The following is a 17,583-nucleotide window of genomic DNA, read 5'->3' as shown; positions in this document are numbered from 1 at the left end:
TACCAGACAACTCTCGCTCACTGCATTGCCATTTTCTGCTCAAATTTCCAGTGCTACGCTGATGACACTGAACTCATTTTCCGGCTGCCCTCTGCCACCGTCTCTCCCTCTCTCATCTCTGACTGTCTAACTGCCATTCAAGATTGGTGTGCCGCCAATGATCTTTGTCTGAATGCCAGCAAGACGGAGATCCTCCTCATCGGCACTCCATCCTTTTCCCTCACTCTCTGGCCGGCATCCCTTGGCCCTCCTCCTACCTCTACCTGTGAGGCAAAGAACCTTGGGGTCATCTTTGACTCCACACTTTCCTTCTCGGCCCATATCTCTGAGGTCTCTTAAAAAGTCAAACTTCCTATTGCACCTCCTCAGAGGTACTCTGTCTTTCCTCTCATTCCCCCAGAAGCTCACTGTCTCCCAAGCTCTGGTTCTCTCTAAGTTGGACTATTGTAACACCCTTTTTCAAAATCTACCTGCCTCTACTCTCCTCCCTCTAAAACTTATCCAGAACAGGACTGCAAGACTTGTCCTTGGCCTCAAGCCCTGGGATCGTATCTCTCTAGCTCTGAAATCTCTCCATTGGCTCCCAGTGGATGCAAGGATTAAATTCAAAACCCTCTGCGTTGTCCACAAGGCTTTCTGGGGCCTGGGTCCAAAATACCTTCAGCTATCCCTCTGCAAATACCTCCCCTCTCGAGCTCTTCGCTTCTCTACCTCTAACTCCCTCCGGGTCAATCGTTTTTCAAAGAAACGCGCTTGGGGTAGATCTCTATCTTCAGCTGGGGCCTCCCTCTGGAACAGCCTCCCTGCCACTCTAAAACTTGAGGAGAACCATCTCCGGTTCCGGAAGCACCTCAAAACCTTCCTCTTTGCTTCTGCCTTCGCTCCCCTTCTCCCCTGATGATCTGCTCTCTCTTGGCACTGTGCACCTGACGGCCACCCTCTCTCACCTGTGCCCAGGTACCTGCTCACCCTGCCACCTTCCTGCACTGCTTCCTGGCCACCCCTTGTAATGGGGACTGTGTCTGTGCCCATACAGCCCGCCCCCATGTTTCTTCTTTTTCTGCACTTATCAGACTTACCCAGTCTGCTGCCTTAAACACAGCACTTGACATTTGCTGGCTGCACTAGCACTGTTTATTGCCTTCCTTTTCCATTTATTTTTATTTATTATTATTTATCTGCGCTCCTCTGCTCCGCACTTTCCACTCTCCCCCTTCCATGCACTTTTTCCCCTTTTCCCTTTCCCATGCACTTGCGCGTTCTCAATGTCACTGGGCCTAGTAAGATCGTTTTTATGTTGTGCTGTGTTCTCCCTTGTTCCCCTCCCTTGCCTAGTCGCGCTCTGAAACACTTATCGACTACATATGTCCCATCAGGGTTTACATGAGTCTCATCAGCTTGAAAGTGTAATGACCGGTGCATCGAGGCGAGCACCCCTCTCGCCTGGGACAAACAGGCTGTATAGTATTTCTGCTGACCCCATTTAGGTGCGAACCCATCATTGCCACTGAGAAAGTAGAAAGCAGAGAAAGGGGTCATTGACGTCTTTTCTTGCTTTATGCTTATGGGAGCTTGAGAATAAAAGGCGAGTGAGAACGTTTTGTGAGCTCGGATGCCTGCAAGTGTGTGTGTGTCTTTGAGTGGGCATCCATCTATCTTTGTAAGGGATTGTTGCTGACAAAATGGCGTAGTGCTGACAAAGCAGTCAGAATGCAGTGTCAAGGAGGATTTATATGGGAAAGCTATCTGGGACATGTTTAATGGCTCATACAGCATATTTTGGGAGATTAAATAAAAAGGACAATGGGGCAATTCTGGGACAAAGTGAGTTACATGGGGAAAATCTGGGGACAATGTAATATGGCAAAAGGCATGTGTGCATTTTGGGGCAGTCTGAAGTGACATGAATAGTCTGCAGACAATGTCAGGGAAATGCAGCAAATTTGAGGGAAAAGATAAATGGAATTAGGAAAGGCTGGGGGAATGGGAAGTGCCTAGGCAGTTATGGGGCATTATATGTTTCACGGGACATTTTTGGTGCAATGTATAGTGGCATTGGGCAGTTCTAGGGCAATGTGAGGGACGTGGCATTATGTAAAGAGACATGCTTCAATATTAGTGACATGGATCCACTCTAGGGCAGTACAAAGTTGCATGGAGCTGTTGTGGGGGGAATATGAAGTGATATGGGGTAATACTCTGTGGAAATGTGACATTGGTTACTTCGTGAAGCAATGCAATATTTGCACCGTTATTTTCTGGTGGAAACACAAAACTGTCAAGGTTTTTCCCAGTAGGCCAGCACTTTGCATTAAACTGTGACATTTGCTAGAGTCCTTGGGTATTTTTAAGCATCTTTCGACCAGGCTGGAGAAGATAGCTGGTGCTGATGGTGGGTACTGATGAGGTTTTACATAAACTGCTGCAAGGGAGAGCAGGGAAACTATTATTGATCTATTGTGGTTAGCATTGTATAAACTCTCCATTCTTGCATATGAGGGGACCAAATATAAGAGGACTGGGTTGATCCCGTCATTCCTGATGTGCCTCTCAGATGGTGGAAAGAGTGGGATTCCTTCGACTTTTCCACACCTCAGAGACACTGCATATCGGTTTGGCAAAAGAAGTCATCTTTGTCTACAAAGATGATCCAGGACTACAGAGCCCGTAACAAGAAGGGAGAACAAGAGAGTATTGGACACGCTAAAAGAGAACTAGGATAATCAAAATGATCAATGGGAAAATATAACTCAATGAATACAAGTAATTCAGACCCATATGACCTTCATCTGAGAATTAGTTAAGGCTCACCTTACCTGCACCCATGAGAAACAGAAAACTTTATGTGACAAGAAGTCAGCTTTGGTAAATTTGAAGTTGGTAATAACCTTTTAGTTTTGCTTCCTGCTTCTGATAAAAAGCGCTAGGTGGCATGCACAATAGGAAATCACAGAGGTAGCACAATAGTGAAATTATTGGGTCAGACAACCCTATCAAAGACAAAACGACCAAATATTTCATGTGAACTTATAACAGTGTATAAATAGATGGTCCCACTTCTAACTGCTAATATGTCCCTTATGGATTCTGATAATTCTTTGATATCCTCAAGACTCATTCCAGAGACTTTTTGTGCTGAGAAAAAAGAAAGACCTTCAGGAAATTCTGGATGAGGCAAAGGTTTTTTCCATTACACCAAGGTCAACAGGATTGCTTCACATTTTACGAGATACCAGAAACCCGGTGTCAGATCATAAGGGAAAAACAGATAAAACACCATATCTAAAAGTAGTTGAACCCTCTGATAGCCAATGGTCATCACCTATAGTCCTTGTGGGAACACCCGATGGAACATGGAGGTTTTGTATTGATTTTAGAAAGGTTAACACCTTCTCATACTTCAATGCATACATTTTCCCATGATGAGTTAATTGAAAAGTTGGAATCAGCCATATGTATTTCCAAACTTGAATTGATCAAAGGATATTGGCATGTTCCTTTGGCTCCTGAACATAAGGCAAATACCAGCTTCTCAATGCCAGATGGTTTGTTCCAACTCACTATCCTTCCATTTGGATTGCACAAAGCTTTCCCATATTACAAAGGTTGATGGACCTGGTGATAATACCATAATATGCTTTTTTTTGGTTCATATTTAGATAATATTATCATGTACAGTAACCCCTGGGCTGAGCATATGTCATCGCCCGGGCACTTAGTAAAGCTGTTCCTGCCACAAATCCTGCCAAACTCCACCTGCCCGAAAACATTGTGAAGTACTTTTTTTTTTTACAGGGAGTGGATTAATTGAAAACCAAGAAAAGAAGATACAGGCAGTATGAAATATTACAACACCCTCTACAAATAAACAGTTTAAATGATGTATTGGTTAAATTGGGTAATGTAGGAGATTTGGACCAACTTTCTCGACTATAACAGTCACATTGACTGTAAAACTAAAGAAAATCAACCCATACAACATTGAATTGGAGAACAGGACAACAAGAGGCATTTGACATACTGAAAGCATGCCTTTGCTGTCCACCATTGTTTCGAATACCCTATTTTTCTAAACCTTTTAAATTGCAGACCAATGCATCTAAAATCGGCTTACGGGCAGTACTGTCCTAGATTTACAATGATAAAGAACATCCCATCCTTTACACTTATTGTATGCTCTTTCCCTGTGAGAAACATTATCCTACTATTAAATTAGATGCCCTGGCTGTTAAGTGGGCTATAGAAACCATATGATATTATTTGGAAGCAAAGAAGTTAGCGTACCCTAATTACAGATCATGCTCACCTAATAAGGATAGCTCATCATAAAGATACCAATGCGAGAATAATGCAATGGGTCCTCACTTTACAGCCATACACGTTTGGAGTGGGAAACAAAGGAGGGAAAGAACAAGGCATTTGGGCTATTTAAGTCGATTCCACCTAAAAACGGAAAGGGGGGGCAGGAAGAAAGGGAAGGGCAATGTGATGAGTGGGATACACTCCCCATCCTTTCATGTAAGGGGGCAGACTCTCCGGGAACTGGGTTGGCATGGCCGCTAATCAATGTGCCTCTCAAAGGGTGGAAGCAGTGGAAATCCTTGGGCTCCCCCGTCCTTCAGAGACACAGCATTTCTTTTTCACAAACGGAATCATTTTTGTGAGATACCCTGGGAATACAGAACCCAGAATGCCTCAGAAGAATCAGTATGTATTATAGAAAACCTCCCTTGGGTCCAAGTTGTTTAGGACATGATAAAAAGTCAAATTTAAACCCCCAGAATAAAGATAATTATGGCCATGCCATTAAACTTTCTGTTCTGACTTGCATAAGCATTTCAATCAACGGAGGGTTGAACTGCAAGAGTTTGAGAGACACTGAATGCTGAGTAAAGTGGCACAATGGAAAACTGCAAACCCTACTGTACCATCACGACAAGAGTCAGAAAGCTTGGGGCCTGCTGAAGCCACAGGCCTTACTTATATCAAAGTTCTGGAGCACTGAAGAGCACTGCAATAGCATGTCTCTTCATATTAGTCCATCCAAACTGGTGGTGAGGAACCGAGCAAGCTTTAAATACTTAGTGCCAACTGTCACACATATTAAGGAACCAATTAAGACTGCCCAGTAGAGGCAGGAAAACAGTAATACGTTCCTAGTTCAAACAAAGCTTTATAACACGTTAACCAGTAAGAACAAGCAAAACAAACCCTCCACTGGGGAGACCAATCAGTGACCAATTTAGAAAACCAGTCACTGCCCTAGGCTTATAAAAAGGCAGAGTGCAAGACAGACTGGGGAAAGATTGGGAGGAAGAAGAAGGGTTTTCATCCTCTCCCTGGACACACAGGGTGACCACAACCTGGAAATGGATAGTACCTGGTGTATTAGCTGTACAACACTTAATCTGGCTAGTCTGTGCCAGATGTCCAACCAGAAGAGCTTCTTCTGTGTGATGTTCAGAACCTAGAGACATGTGCCACCTGCAAACCAGAAGGAAAGCCTGAAGAAAGGGTACATCCCTGAAGTCTCTGGAGAGCAAGAACCCCTGGCAGGAAGATGAGAATATCATCTGTTTGAAAAGGATCCTTAATGAGGGGGTAAATGATCATTACTGCCATCAGGGTTGTGTCAGAAGAAATCCCGGCCATGGAGAGAACTGAGAGAAGCCCTAGAGAAATCGGATCACTGTGAATTAATCAAATCCGAAATGTCCGTAACTTTTTACTCTCCCCTGGATATTTTGGACTACCCTCTTACCCCCGACCCCCATACTTACCTGTGGGCAGCACACCTCCTTGTGTGCGGTCTTCTCCTGCATCCCTTTGGGCCGCCGGTTCCCTTCATTTCCATGGATAGGAACTGGTGCTGCAGGGTCCTTTCCTTAAATGTGTTGCTTTTTAAAAAACGTTATTTCCCGTACTCGGTGCACCTGACTCCATTGATCATTTTCAAAGAGTCCATCTACAGTTGCGAAAATCTTACTCCATCATTCTACATTCTCTACAATGGCTCCCTGTGTGTTGGGTGATCATGTGCAAAACACGGACCAATACAAAACCGTCCCCCACATTAATTGCAAAAAGACGCGAACTCTGTGCTCCTGTATACAACTTGTGTTCCTCAGAGATGTATTTATTGCGCACTTCTATAATCAAAAGTACTCAAATAAGTGGTCTATCACTGTCCTATCTACGAGTTTATCATTGGAATTAGCTGCCCCAAATATCACGTTCACAGCCTCGTTCATAGGTTTCAGGATAAAGAATAAGGTCTTGACTTCCCAATAGTTAGCAAAACATGCAGTATTTCAGCAGTATGTCTGTACTTCAATTCTAATCCAAGTGCCAAGGTGCGTGTAAAATGAACGCTGCACTCTACAAGTACCGCATAACAATGACAACCACCTGTTAAAGGTTGCTACTTGCAGTCCACATTGACACCCTGGAATATTTGAACAACACACTAATATTTAATCTAGGATTTACTTTATATAGGAGTGATGTTGTCATTTCGCTTGTGAGGTGGACTTGTTTGAGAATAGTTCTGCCCGCCACTTTGCAGTGGGGATGTCATATACAAGGCGCCTTATTTTGGTCTTGCAGTGGGGTGACTTATTTCAGAGAAACAGTCCTGCGTCAAGCGTTCTCAGTTCTGCACTGCAGTGAGAATCATCTCCTACCTTTAAATGGGTATGCCCCATATCAGGTATACTTGTATCGACCCTGTCATAAGGATTGTATTATCATAAGGGTTACCTATCGGTTTTGCAGGATCCAAAATTAAAATAACCATTAGCTAAAAAATGTATAAAGACAGTCGAAGAAGGCGACTACAATGCAAATCTAAGTAGTGGTAGAGCCAGGTATGAGGCAGGTGTGGTCACTCCCTTGGGTCTCTCCTCATTGCCAAGTTTGCTTCCCCAGCTTCCCGCAGGGCTGGCACTCACTCGGACAAGAGAGTACTTCAATTTAAAATTATAAAAATGCACACAGGCATTGCAATGTCTACAGGCACAGCAGGCAGGTCTCCCAGATGACTAGGCAACTAGGTTGAGCTCTCCGTGGCAATCACAAGTCTTTCCGGGTGCTGCCTCTTGGCGGATCCATACCTGCTACTCCACCAGGAGGGAAGACTCAAAAGAAGAAGATCTAAGGGAACGTTTTTAAACAGTGTGTGCTTGTTTTAATGCAATGGATGCAGTAGGTGTGGGTTTGTGTGTGTGGGGATGGGGATGGAGGGGAGGGGTGTGTGTGTGTGTGTGTGTGTGCGTGTGCGTGTGCGTGTGCGTGTGTGTGTGTGTGTGTGTGTAGTCATGAACCAACTAGTGCGACACATACCAGTTAAGTTCCACTGTCTTTATTTATTTACATGGGGGGGGACTGGGGAAAATGCTGAAATTGCCTGGGTCCTAACTAGAACTCAAAGCTATACGGCAGAAGAGAAATGGTCGCCAGTGTCTGGATAACACAGAAGTGTAACTCCCCATTGATAATTGCAGCTCTTTGCCCCCTTTTCCCAGTTAGGAATTTCCCTATTTTGCAGATGTCCTTCTCGCTCCTAAACCACCCTAATCCTTACCAGAAAATCCAAAACGATGGCCAATTAAAGACTCAAAAGCAAATCTGCAGAAATCCTGAGGCAGGTGGCTGCCCCTTCCTAATCTACAACACAAAGGTTCCACTATACGTCCCACCTCAAAGGTTGATATTTCTTTGTATCCTTCACAATTCCATCCCTAAACTAGGCTATAGAAGTTCTTGAGTGAGGTACTCGCAGTCAGAGTTACTCCTCTCCTTCTCTCAGTTCACTTGATGTCTTTGTTCTAGCAAATCTCTTAGCGTCATATGCATCTGTCACCTGTCTCATGTGGCAACATATCTTTGAGTGTGGTCCAGAGCCTACTGGGCCTAGAGAACCAATCTACATATCACTGATAATGCCCAACGATGTTACACCTCGCCCTCGGCCGCGCCACGTTTCCAGGGTTCTGCCTCGTTGCTCTCGTATGAGCAAGAACAATTGGGGAATTCCGGTTAAAACTAAAATAAGGGACAGGAAAGTGATCGCCCTTCATAAAGGGTTACGGCGCCGGCACGCGCCCTTCTTATCGCGCTGGCAGCTGCCATGGCAAATTTCTACACGAACTACAGCATCCAGAAAACCTGCTACGTTGTAGTTCTCGGCGTTGAGAGAGGAGCCTCATTTTCAAACGATACGCCTCTTGTTGTTATTTATTCCACAGCGGCATACAGAACGCTGCTTCTGTTTAAAGTTACAACCGGCATACTTTCCGAAGTGCTCTCCCTGTATCTTGAATTGTGAAGTCCTTGTTTTTTTCCCGTGTTCCGACCCTGCTTGCACACGGACTCCTTCTTCTGAATCCCCGATTGAACTGTTTTCTGACCACCCGTGTACCAGACCCCTTGCCTGCTTTCCGGAACTCTTGGACACTGATTCTGCTGTGTTTCGTGACCGCCTGTGTACCAGACCCCTGCCTGCTTCCTGGACTCTGAGATAGTAACTACTCCGGTAAGAAAGACTCTAATTGGAATCCCTTATTCTGTGGAATTCGACTTCATTCCTAAGTGCATCTTTTGAACGCTTTGCTGTGGTGCACCATCCCGAAACCAGTGCGACCCTCGTTCCGTTCGGGGATAGCTACCCTACTAACCTCCCTATTTTTTATTTTATACTTTCGTTGTTTCCCAGGACTCTTTACGTCAATCCTATTTCCATCAGGGGTAAAGTATAGTTTCTCTTGGTTTTTCCATACTGCAGAATTGTACATTAGCCATATACTAAGACCTCTCTACTTTATAGGTTACTCCGGTTCCTTTGGCTTAAGGGGAGATTAAACCAGGTACCACTAAAGGGGAATAGTCTTGGGAATAAACCAGTTTCATTATTGGCAGATTATTAACTTGTTATCCTTTCCTTTACAGCCTGGGTTTGAGACGGTCTGTTCTCCCCGCTTTTTTGATCGATCGGTCCCCTTGTCTGTACAGTTCAGCAGGTGGTCATATCGGTTTAAAGAGCTCATTCCCTCACAGAGAGGAGGCTTGGGTAGGAGGCTCCAACCCTAGCTCCTTCAAGCAACTTCCCAGCAATAGAGGTCCGGCCTGTTTACATACTCTCCATTCCGGTGAGTAACAGAAACAGAAGCCATGGAAGATGTTGATCCTTTAACCACCTTGGTTCGCTTGGTATCTGAACTTCGTTCTGATATGACAGCCGCACATAGTGCTCTCCATCAAAGGATCGACAATATGCAGAGTTTCCCAAGCCCCCACACCCTGGGGGTGGATACGTCTGCTGCTACGGCATCAGGTTCAACCGGTCCCATCCCCTCCGCCTCTGGCTTTACGACTACCCCAGTGCTTATGGCTACTCAATTCCCACTGGCCCCCCCAGAACGATTCTCTGGGGATCCTAAACATTATCGCACGTTTATCAACCAGTGCAAATTACATTTTCTCTGTCGGCCTACTGCTTTCCCTAATTCTACAACGAAGGCAGCCTTTGTTCTCTCTCATCTTGGGGGTACCGCAGCCGCTTGGGCTAATCCGTTACTGGAATCTAATAGTTACGTCCTTTATGACTGTGATGCTCTCATCACGACCATGAACAGAGTATTTGACACCCGCTATAAATCCCAGGCTACTGACCTGGAGTTCCTCAATCTGCGTCAAGGCACATCCTCTTTGTTTACATACCTTACTAAATTCAATCAGTTGGCAGCTGAAACTGATTGGCCGGAGGAGAAAAAATCAGCCGTGTTTTACAAAGGGTTGTCAGATGAGTTAAAGGACGTTTTGGCCACAGTACCAGTGGTTCCAACCACTTTTGGTGAACTATTAGACCTGGTATTACAAATAGATGCTAGAAGAACCGAAAGAAGGGGTGAACGTAAGTCACCAACCCCTGTTACTCTGCAGGTGGAACAGTCTTCTCCTTCTACTTCGCTTCCAGAACCTATGCAGATCGGGGCAGTAAGAGGACCTTTGACTTCTGCACAACGGGATTATCGCAGAACGCATAATTTATGCATGTATTGCGGATCTGCTGAACACCTCTTGAAGGATTGCCCTAAGAGACCTGTCAAAAAGCCGGGAAATGCCAGAACCCGGCGATAGACAGGGTCCCTACGCCGGGGGTACTTTCCTTGGACTCTCATGGTGCTGTTTCTGTTCCTGTTAGCCTTCCTGTGGTATTTACCACTGAAGATAGTACCTTTTCTTCATTGGCGATCATTGATTCCGGGGCCACCGGGAATTATATGGATTACGATTACGCCACAAGTAAGAACGTTTCGGTTGTCTCTAAAGCCCAACCCGAGGCTGTTCACGCTGTGGACGGTACATCCTTGGTCTCTGGCCTAGTCACACAAAATACCTCCTTAATTCATATGCAAACCAGGGAAGGACATGCTGAGTCGATCTCCTTCGATCTCATTAAAGCCCCTCAATTCCAGGTCATCTTGGGCATCCCTTGGTTGCAACAGCATAATCCAGCCATCGACTGGACAAGAAAAACGGTGCAGTTTCCTTCCACTGAGTGTAACGAAAAGTGTTTCCTAGACACTAGTGTGTCCTCTGAGTCTTCTTGTCAAGCCTTGGTAGCATCTATGTCCATGATTGGAGCCATCACTAAATCTCCCGAAATCGAAATCCCTCCTGAATACAAGTCTTTCTGTGATGTGTTTGACAAGGGAGGGGCAGACCAGTTGCCACCTCATAGGCCTTACGACTGCCCAATCGATTTACTGCCAGGTGCTAAGGTCCCGGCGGGTAGGGTCTATTCCCTTACGGTTCCAGAAGATAAAGTATTAAAGGAGTATATTGACAAGGCATTGGCCACTGGGTTCATTAGACCTTCCAGGTCCCCTGCGGCTTCTCCGCTCTTTTTCGTTCCAAAAAAGGAGGGAGACCTCCGCCCCTGTATTGATTATCGGGCATTAAACGCGGTGACGGTAAAAAATCAATATCCCCTCCCGCTCATTTCAGTGCTCTTAGATCAGCTCGGTTCTTCTGTAGTCTTTACCAAGCTGGATCTTAGGGGTGCGTATAATCTCGTTCGAATGCGAAAAGGGGACGAGTGGAAGACCGCATTCAAAACACGCTACGGACTGTATGAATATCTGGTGATGCCGTTTGGTCTCTGTAATGCCCCGGCCACCTTCCAGGCATTCATGAATGATATTTTCCATGACTGTTTGGATCAGTTTGTTGTAGTATATTTGGACGATATCCTCATATATTCACCCTCCAGTGAGGAGCACACGAGGCACGTGCAAATTGTCTTGCAACGGTTGAGGGAAAACCACCTATATGTCAAAGCTGAAAAATGTGTCTTCAACTCCACTGAAGTGGAGTTTCTTGGTTACGACCTGACTAGTAGGGGTATAAGAATGAGTCGCTCTAAAGTCAGGGCTGTCTTGGATTGGCCTGTTCCTACCTCGATTAAAGCCTTGCAATCCTTTCTGGGGTTCTCGAACTTCTATAGGCGCTTCATCCGTTCTTTTTCTTCTATATCAGCGCCGTTGACGGCTTTGACCAGCTCTAAGAAATCCTATCAATGGAACCAGGAGGCACAAAGAGCCTTTGACACCCTTAAGGCAGCTTTCACTTCCGCCCCAGTGTTACAGCACCCTAATCCGTTACTCCCATTTTTGGTGGAGACCGACGCCTCTGGCTCGGCTATTGGGGCGGTTCTATCTCAAAAGTGTCCAGATTCAGGGGAAGCCCATCCGATTGCATTCTTCTCAAGAAAATTGACGCCCTATGAGCGCAATTATCCAATCACAGAAAGGGAACTCCTAGCCATAAAAGACGCCTTTTCCGAATGGCGGCACCATCTTTTGGGGGCTCGACATCAGGTCACAGTTTTTTCGGATCATTGGAGCCTTTTGGCGTTTAAATCAATGAAATGTCTTACTGCACGACAGGCTCGCTGGCATCTTTTCTTTTCCCAGTTTTATTTCACCATCACATATCGACCGGCACGATTGAATACTTGTGCAGATGCTTTGTCACGCATTGCCTTCCATTCTGACAACAAAACCTCTGACAAACCGCTCTTGTTACCTGGTAACGTTGTTTGTGCCTGCACTCCTCAACCTAGCCTGCGGACTTTGATTTCGGATTGGGTCTCCGCGCATAAAGAAGAATGTGAGAGACTCAATCTTGATGTGGTTCAAGGCCTACCCTACATCCAAGGACGCTTGTTCGTGCCTCCAGGACAGGCACGACTACGTGCTCTAGCCTGGTCTCATGATTCCCTATGTGCGGCTCATCCGGGTCAGCAAAAGACGCTGGAGGGATTACGCCATTGGTCCTGGTGGCCTACCATGTCAAGGGATGTGATTGACTATCTGGCATCCTGTTCTGTATGTTCCCAATGCAAGGTCTCCCGTTCTAAACCTGTGGGTTTGTTACGCCCTCTCCCTGTGCCTCACAAACCATGGTACATGGTTTCCATGGACTTTATTGTGGATCTACCTCCTGTGAAAGGTCTTGACACTATCTGGGTAGTAATTGATTATTTCACCAAGATGGCGTTGTTCATTCCCTGCACAGGTCTGCCTTCTGCCCCTGTGTTGGCTTCCCTTTTTCTCCAGAACGTTTTTCGGTTCTTTGGATTGCCTGCCATCCTGGTTTCGGATCGTGGCTCTCAATTTACATCACGTTTCTGGAGGGCTTTGACTGCTTCATTGGGTATTGACGATCGGTTCAGTTCTGCTTATCATCCTCAGACGGACGGGCAAACCGAAAGGGTAAATGCCACCCTTGAACAATTTCTCCGGTGTCTCTGCCTTCGTTTCCAAGCATCCTGGTTGACGATGCTTCCCTCTGCTGAATTCGCTTACAATAATTCCATGCATACCGCCTCAGGGGTCTCCCCGTTTTTTGCCCTATATGGTTGCCATCCACGATCGTTACCGTTTGATCCTACGCTTCCCATTGATAACCCGGCGGCTCGGGACTGTGTAAGGGAATTGGTGACGACCCGTAGTACGGTTCGCTCTCATCTGCTTCTAGCTCAGGCCAGGGCAAAGAAAAATGCTGATCGTCACAGAAAACCGGCACCTACTTACAAGGTGGGCATGAAAGTTTGGTTGTCCACCCGTAATTTGCGGATCCCTGGCAAACGCTTGTTGTTACCTAAATTCGTGGGTCCTTTTCCCATTATTGAGATCATTAATCCGGTGGCTGTACGCCTTTCTTTACCTTCCTCGTGGAATCAACATCCGGTATTTCACGTATGTCTCCTGAAGCCGTGTCCACCCTCTGTTCGGCTGCCCGATCGCCCTCCTCCGATTCAGGTGGATGGGGATAATGAATACGAAGTGGCGGACATCCTGGATTTTCGTCTCCGTAGGGGGCGCCCCTTTTATTTGGTGGATTGGAAGGGTTACGGTCCCGAAGACAGGTCCTGGGAGCCCTTGTGCAATATACATTCTCCGGCTTTCTTGCGCCGTTTCCATGCATGGAGGGGGTCTGCGCCGCCTTTGGGGGTGGATGCTGTTACACCTCGCCCTCGGCCGCGCCACGTTTCCAGGGTTCTGCCTCGTTGCTCTCGTATGAGCAAGAACAATTGGGGAATTCCGGTTAAAACTAAAATAAGGGACAGGAAAGTGATCGCCCTTCATAAAGGGTTACGGCGCCGGCACGCGCCCTTCTTATCGCGCTGGCAGCTGCCATGGCAAATTTCTACACGAACTACAGCATCCAGAAAACCTGCTACGTTGTAGTTCTCGGCGTTGAGAGAGGAGCCTCATTTTCAAACGATACGCCTCTTGTTGTTATTTATTCCACAGCAGCATACAGAATGCTGCTTCTGTTTAAAGTTACAACCGGCATACTTTCCGAAGTGCTCTCCCTGTATCTTGAATTGTGAAGTCCTTGTTTTTTTCCCGTGTACCGACCCTGCTTGCACACGGACTCCTTCTTCTGAATCCCCGATTGAACTGTTTTCTGACCACCCGTGTACCAGACCCCTTGCCTGCTTTCCGGAACTCTTGGACACTGATTCTGCTGTGTTTCGTGACCGCCTGTGTACCAGACCCCTGCCTGCTTCCTGGACTCTGAGATAGTAACTACTCCGGTAAGAAAGACTCTAATTGGAATCCCTTATTCTGTGGAATTCGACTTCATTCCTAAGAGCATCTTTTGAACGCTTTGCTGTGGTGCACCATCCCGAAACCAGTGCGACCCTCGTTCCGTTCGGGGATAGCTACCCTACTAACCTCCCTATTTTTTATTTTATACTTTCGTTGTTTCCCAGGACTCTTTACGTCAATCCTATTTCCATCAGGGGTAAAGTATAGTTTCTCTTGGTTTTTCCATACTGCAGAATTGTACATTAGCCATATACTAAGACCTCTCTACTTTATAGGTTACTCCGGTTCCTTTGGCTTAAGGGGAGATTAAACCAGGTACCACTAAAGGGGAATAGTTTTGGGAATAAACCAGTTTCATTATTGGCAGATTATTAACTTGTTATCCTTTCCTTTACAGCCTGGGTTTGAGACGGTCTGTTCTCCCCGCTTTTTTGATCGATCGGTCCCCTTGTCTGTACAGTTCAGCAGGTGGTCATATCGGTTTAAAGAGCTCATTCCCTCACAGAGAGGAGGCTTGGGTAGGAGGCTCCAACCCTAGCTCCTTCAAGCAACTTCCCAGCAATAGAGGTCCGGCCTGTTTACATACTCTCCATTCCGGTGAGTAACAAACAAGGCCAAAACACATCTGGGGTTTCTTGTAGTCTTGTGCAGAAGGGATGTGACCAAGTAGTACAGGCTGGACTGCCCCTTTTAGGGTGGATCAAGCCAGATTTGCATTTGATATTCCCCCTTTCTTTAATGGCTTGGCAGGTCGAGGAGCAATGGTCCATCAGGTTGCCCAGATTGATGACAGAGGTTACAATTAATTCTGAACCTTCCAGCCATCACCTCTTTTGTTTTGCCATAGTCACCCCAAATGGGATGGGAATGCCAAAGGTGTGGGTCCTGAGCCTGCTGGGCCTAGAGTCCCAAGGTAAACCTCAGTGATGACATCCTATAAGGGCTAAAACATGTCTGGGGTTTCTTTTGGTCTCTTGCAGAAGGAATGTGGCCAAAACGTTTTGGCTTGTCTGCCCCTTTTGGGCGGGACCAACCCTAATTTGCATATGGTCTTTTTTCCCTTTCTGTAATGGCTTGGCAGACTGAAGAATGATGGTCTGGAGGGTTGCCCAGAGCAATGACAGAGGTTGATATTAATTCTAAACCCTCAAGCCATCACCTCTTCCGTTTTGCTTGAGCCACCGGTTGATTATCTTGCCTTCCTGAGATAACTCTTATATGGGTTTCTTTGTGTCTGCATTCACCGGCCCCCTCTTTGCGTTCACGGGGTATGCGTTCCTTCATGCACTGTCTTGTACTTTGCTTGCTTATATCTCAAATGGGTTACTCCCAATTTGGGTTCTCCTCTCCATCTCTGTTTTCAGTTGATGTTTATTCCCTTGACACTGTCTTGGTGCTTGGCTTTCTTTTATGAACAGTTTCACATAATCTGTTTGTAGTATGGAGCATTCTTTCCCCCATGCTGATTTTGCCTGATGTCTGTTCCTACAGACACTGCCTTGTGGTTTTACTTGCTTGTATTAGCAGTCCTCCTGTGGACCATTTGTTATGTTCCCCAAAAAGATACAGTATTAAGAACAGTATGTGGATCACAGGGCAGTGGACTGTTTGCCCCCAGGTCCTGCAGAGGTGGACTTTTAGGCAGTTGCCCATTTGCACTATCTGACTCATCAATAGATAAGGCCTGCCCCAGGTACAGGTGGACCCTAGAACATAAATGTTGGAGAGAATATGCACTGTAAAACCTGGGTTGATTTGGGCTGAAAAGAAAACCTTTTTTAAAGTACGTTGATTCTTGTGGACAGCCTTTATCTTCTGTGGATGCTCTTTCTGTTCAAAGGACTGCATTGATTTCAATAGGCTGGAATTTTCTAGGGCTCCAGCTTTGCCGCCCAGCCCGCCCCCCAAATCCTGTCTACAAGAATGTTCAGTTATGATAGTTGGAAAATGTTACATTGTTTCTTTCTGCTCTCCCTATCCATATAATGGAGGAAGGTGTCAGACCTCCTTCCCCTCCTCCAGAAGAGATAGCTCACCTGTGCCTAACAGCAGGGTGCCAGCTAGATCCATTCTGGAACCTGCACTCATTTATTGAATTTTATGGAACAGAAAACATTTGGCCTCATTACAAGTATGGAGGTAGTCATGGCGCTTTTAGCAGCATGGCTACCCCCATACCGGCTACCGGGTCCGGGTTCCAGGAATGAGGAATTACCGGCCCATTCCGACTTTGGAGGGCCCGGTAATTCCCTTTCCTGGGACCCGGTGTCATGATGCCTACCTCCAAGGAGCCGAGTCCGACCCAGCAACCCCAGAGGCGGGCATCAATTCCCCCAGGGAAGTGCCAGCAGGCCCAAGCTGGGGCCCTTTGGACACAGTCCTGGCGCCTTAGGCGCCCGGCTCATGTTGGACCCCTGTCCTGGAGCCTTAAGCGCCAGGCTCATAAAGCTAGACATGTGTTCAAGTGTTTCAATGTGCACTTACCTGATGCAGACCATGCTGCTACATCCAGGCCCTCTTGAGGCCTGAATGGAACTACTTTACCTGTGGGACTACTTTCCACCTGGGTGTGGTCGGGGAAGGATACATACCTGATCGGTCGAAGGATACATACCTGGAACTTCTTCCAAAGCTATTTAAACCACACCCGATCAGCAACTCTTGCTTCGCGCTGTTCTGCTCCTCGCAGCTGGACGCTCACCGTGTCAGCTCCTGCATCTGGACTTCAGCCACGCCTGTCAGCATCCTGGGTCACCTGCAAAGGGAGATAAGAGAGAATTGGTGAGAAAGAAGACCTTACCTGCTAAAGCTGTACCACGGAGACAATACACCGACGATCCTGAAAGGGAAGACATCATTTTTAAAAGCATTTCGTTTCGATCGCTGCAGCGCTGCATTTCACTCACCTTTCCTGGGCACCTCCATCTTCAGTAGCGATCATCCGGATCCGCAGCCACTTCCCAGTGCCTAGAGAGAAAAAGACAAGAACACAAGGTGAGAGAAGGAAGGGAATAGGAAAAGCTCAGTTTCCTTCTAAGACTTACCAGTTGGGTCATTCCCATTTCATTTCGGGTCCTGCCGCTTCCTGGCATTCCGGACCCCGGCCCCTAAGGGGAAAAAGACATAAGCGTTAGCGCTTGCTGCAATAAGACTATGAACATTATTATTAAGCTTGAACTTTTGAACTTGCAACAGAACTCTTACAGCGCCTTACCTGAATAGTCAAGCTTATTTGAACTTCCATCAAACCTCAATCCAGTGAAGTAACTGGGTTTCAACGCGCCCCTGCATCAGAAGCAGGATGGAGAACTCATCCTTCCAGACCCTAAGGTGAGACTTCACGGGGAATCGTGCAAGGGTATCGTGGAGGGTTGGAAGGAAGTGGGAGGCTTGAGCATTATTCCGTCAGTAGGTAATACTCCCTTTTCACGCACAGGGGAATATTCCTACGAGCCAGAGA

Source organism: Ambystoma mexicanum, chromosome 5p (genome assembly GCF_040938575.1).
Source record: "Ambystoma mexicanum isolate Mex_15411 chromosome 5p, UKY_AmexF1_1, whole genome shotgun sequence".
NCBI lineage: Eukaryota > Metazoa > Chordata > Amphibia > Caudata > Ambystomatidae > Ambystoma > Ambystoma mexicanum.
This window is presented reverse-complemented; position numbering follows the sequence as displayed.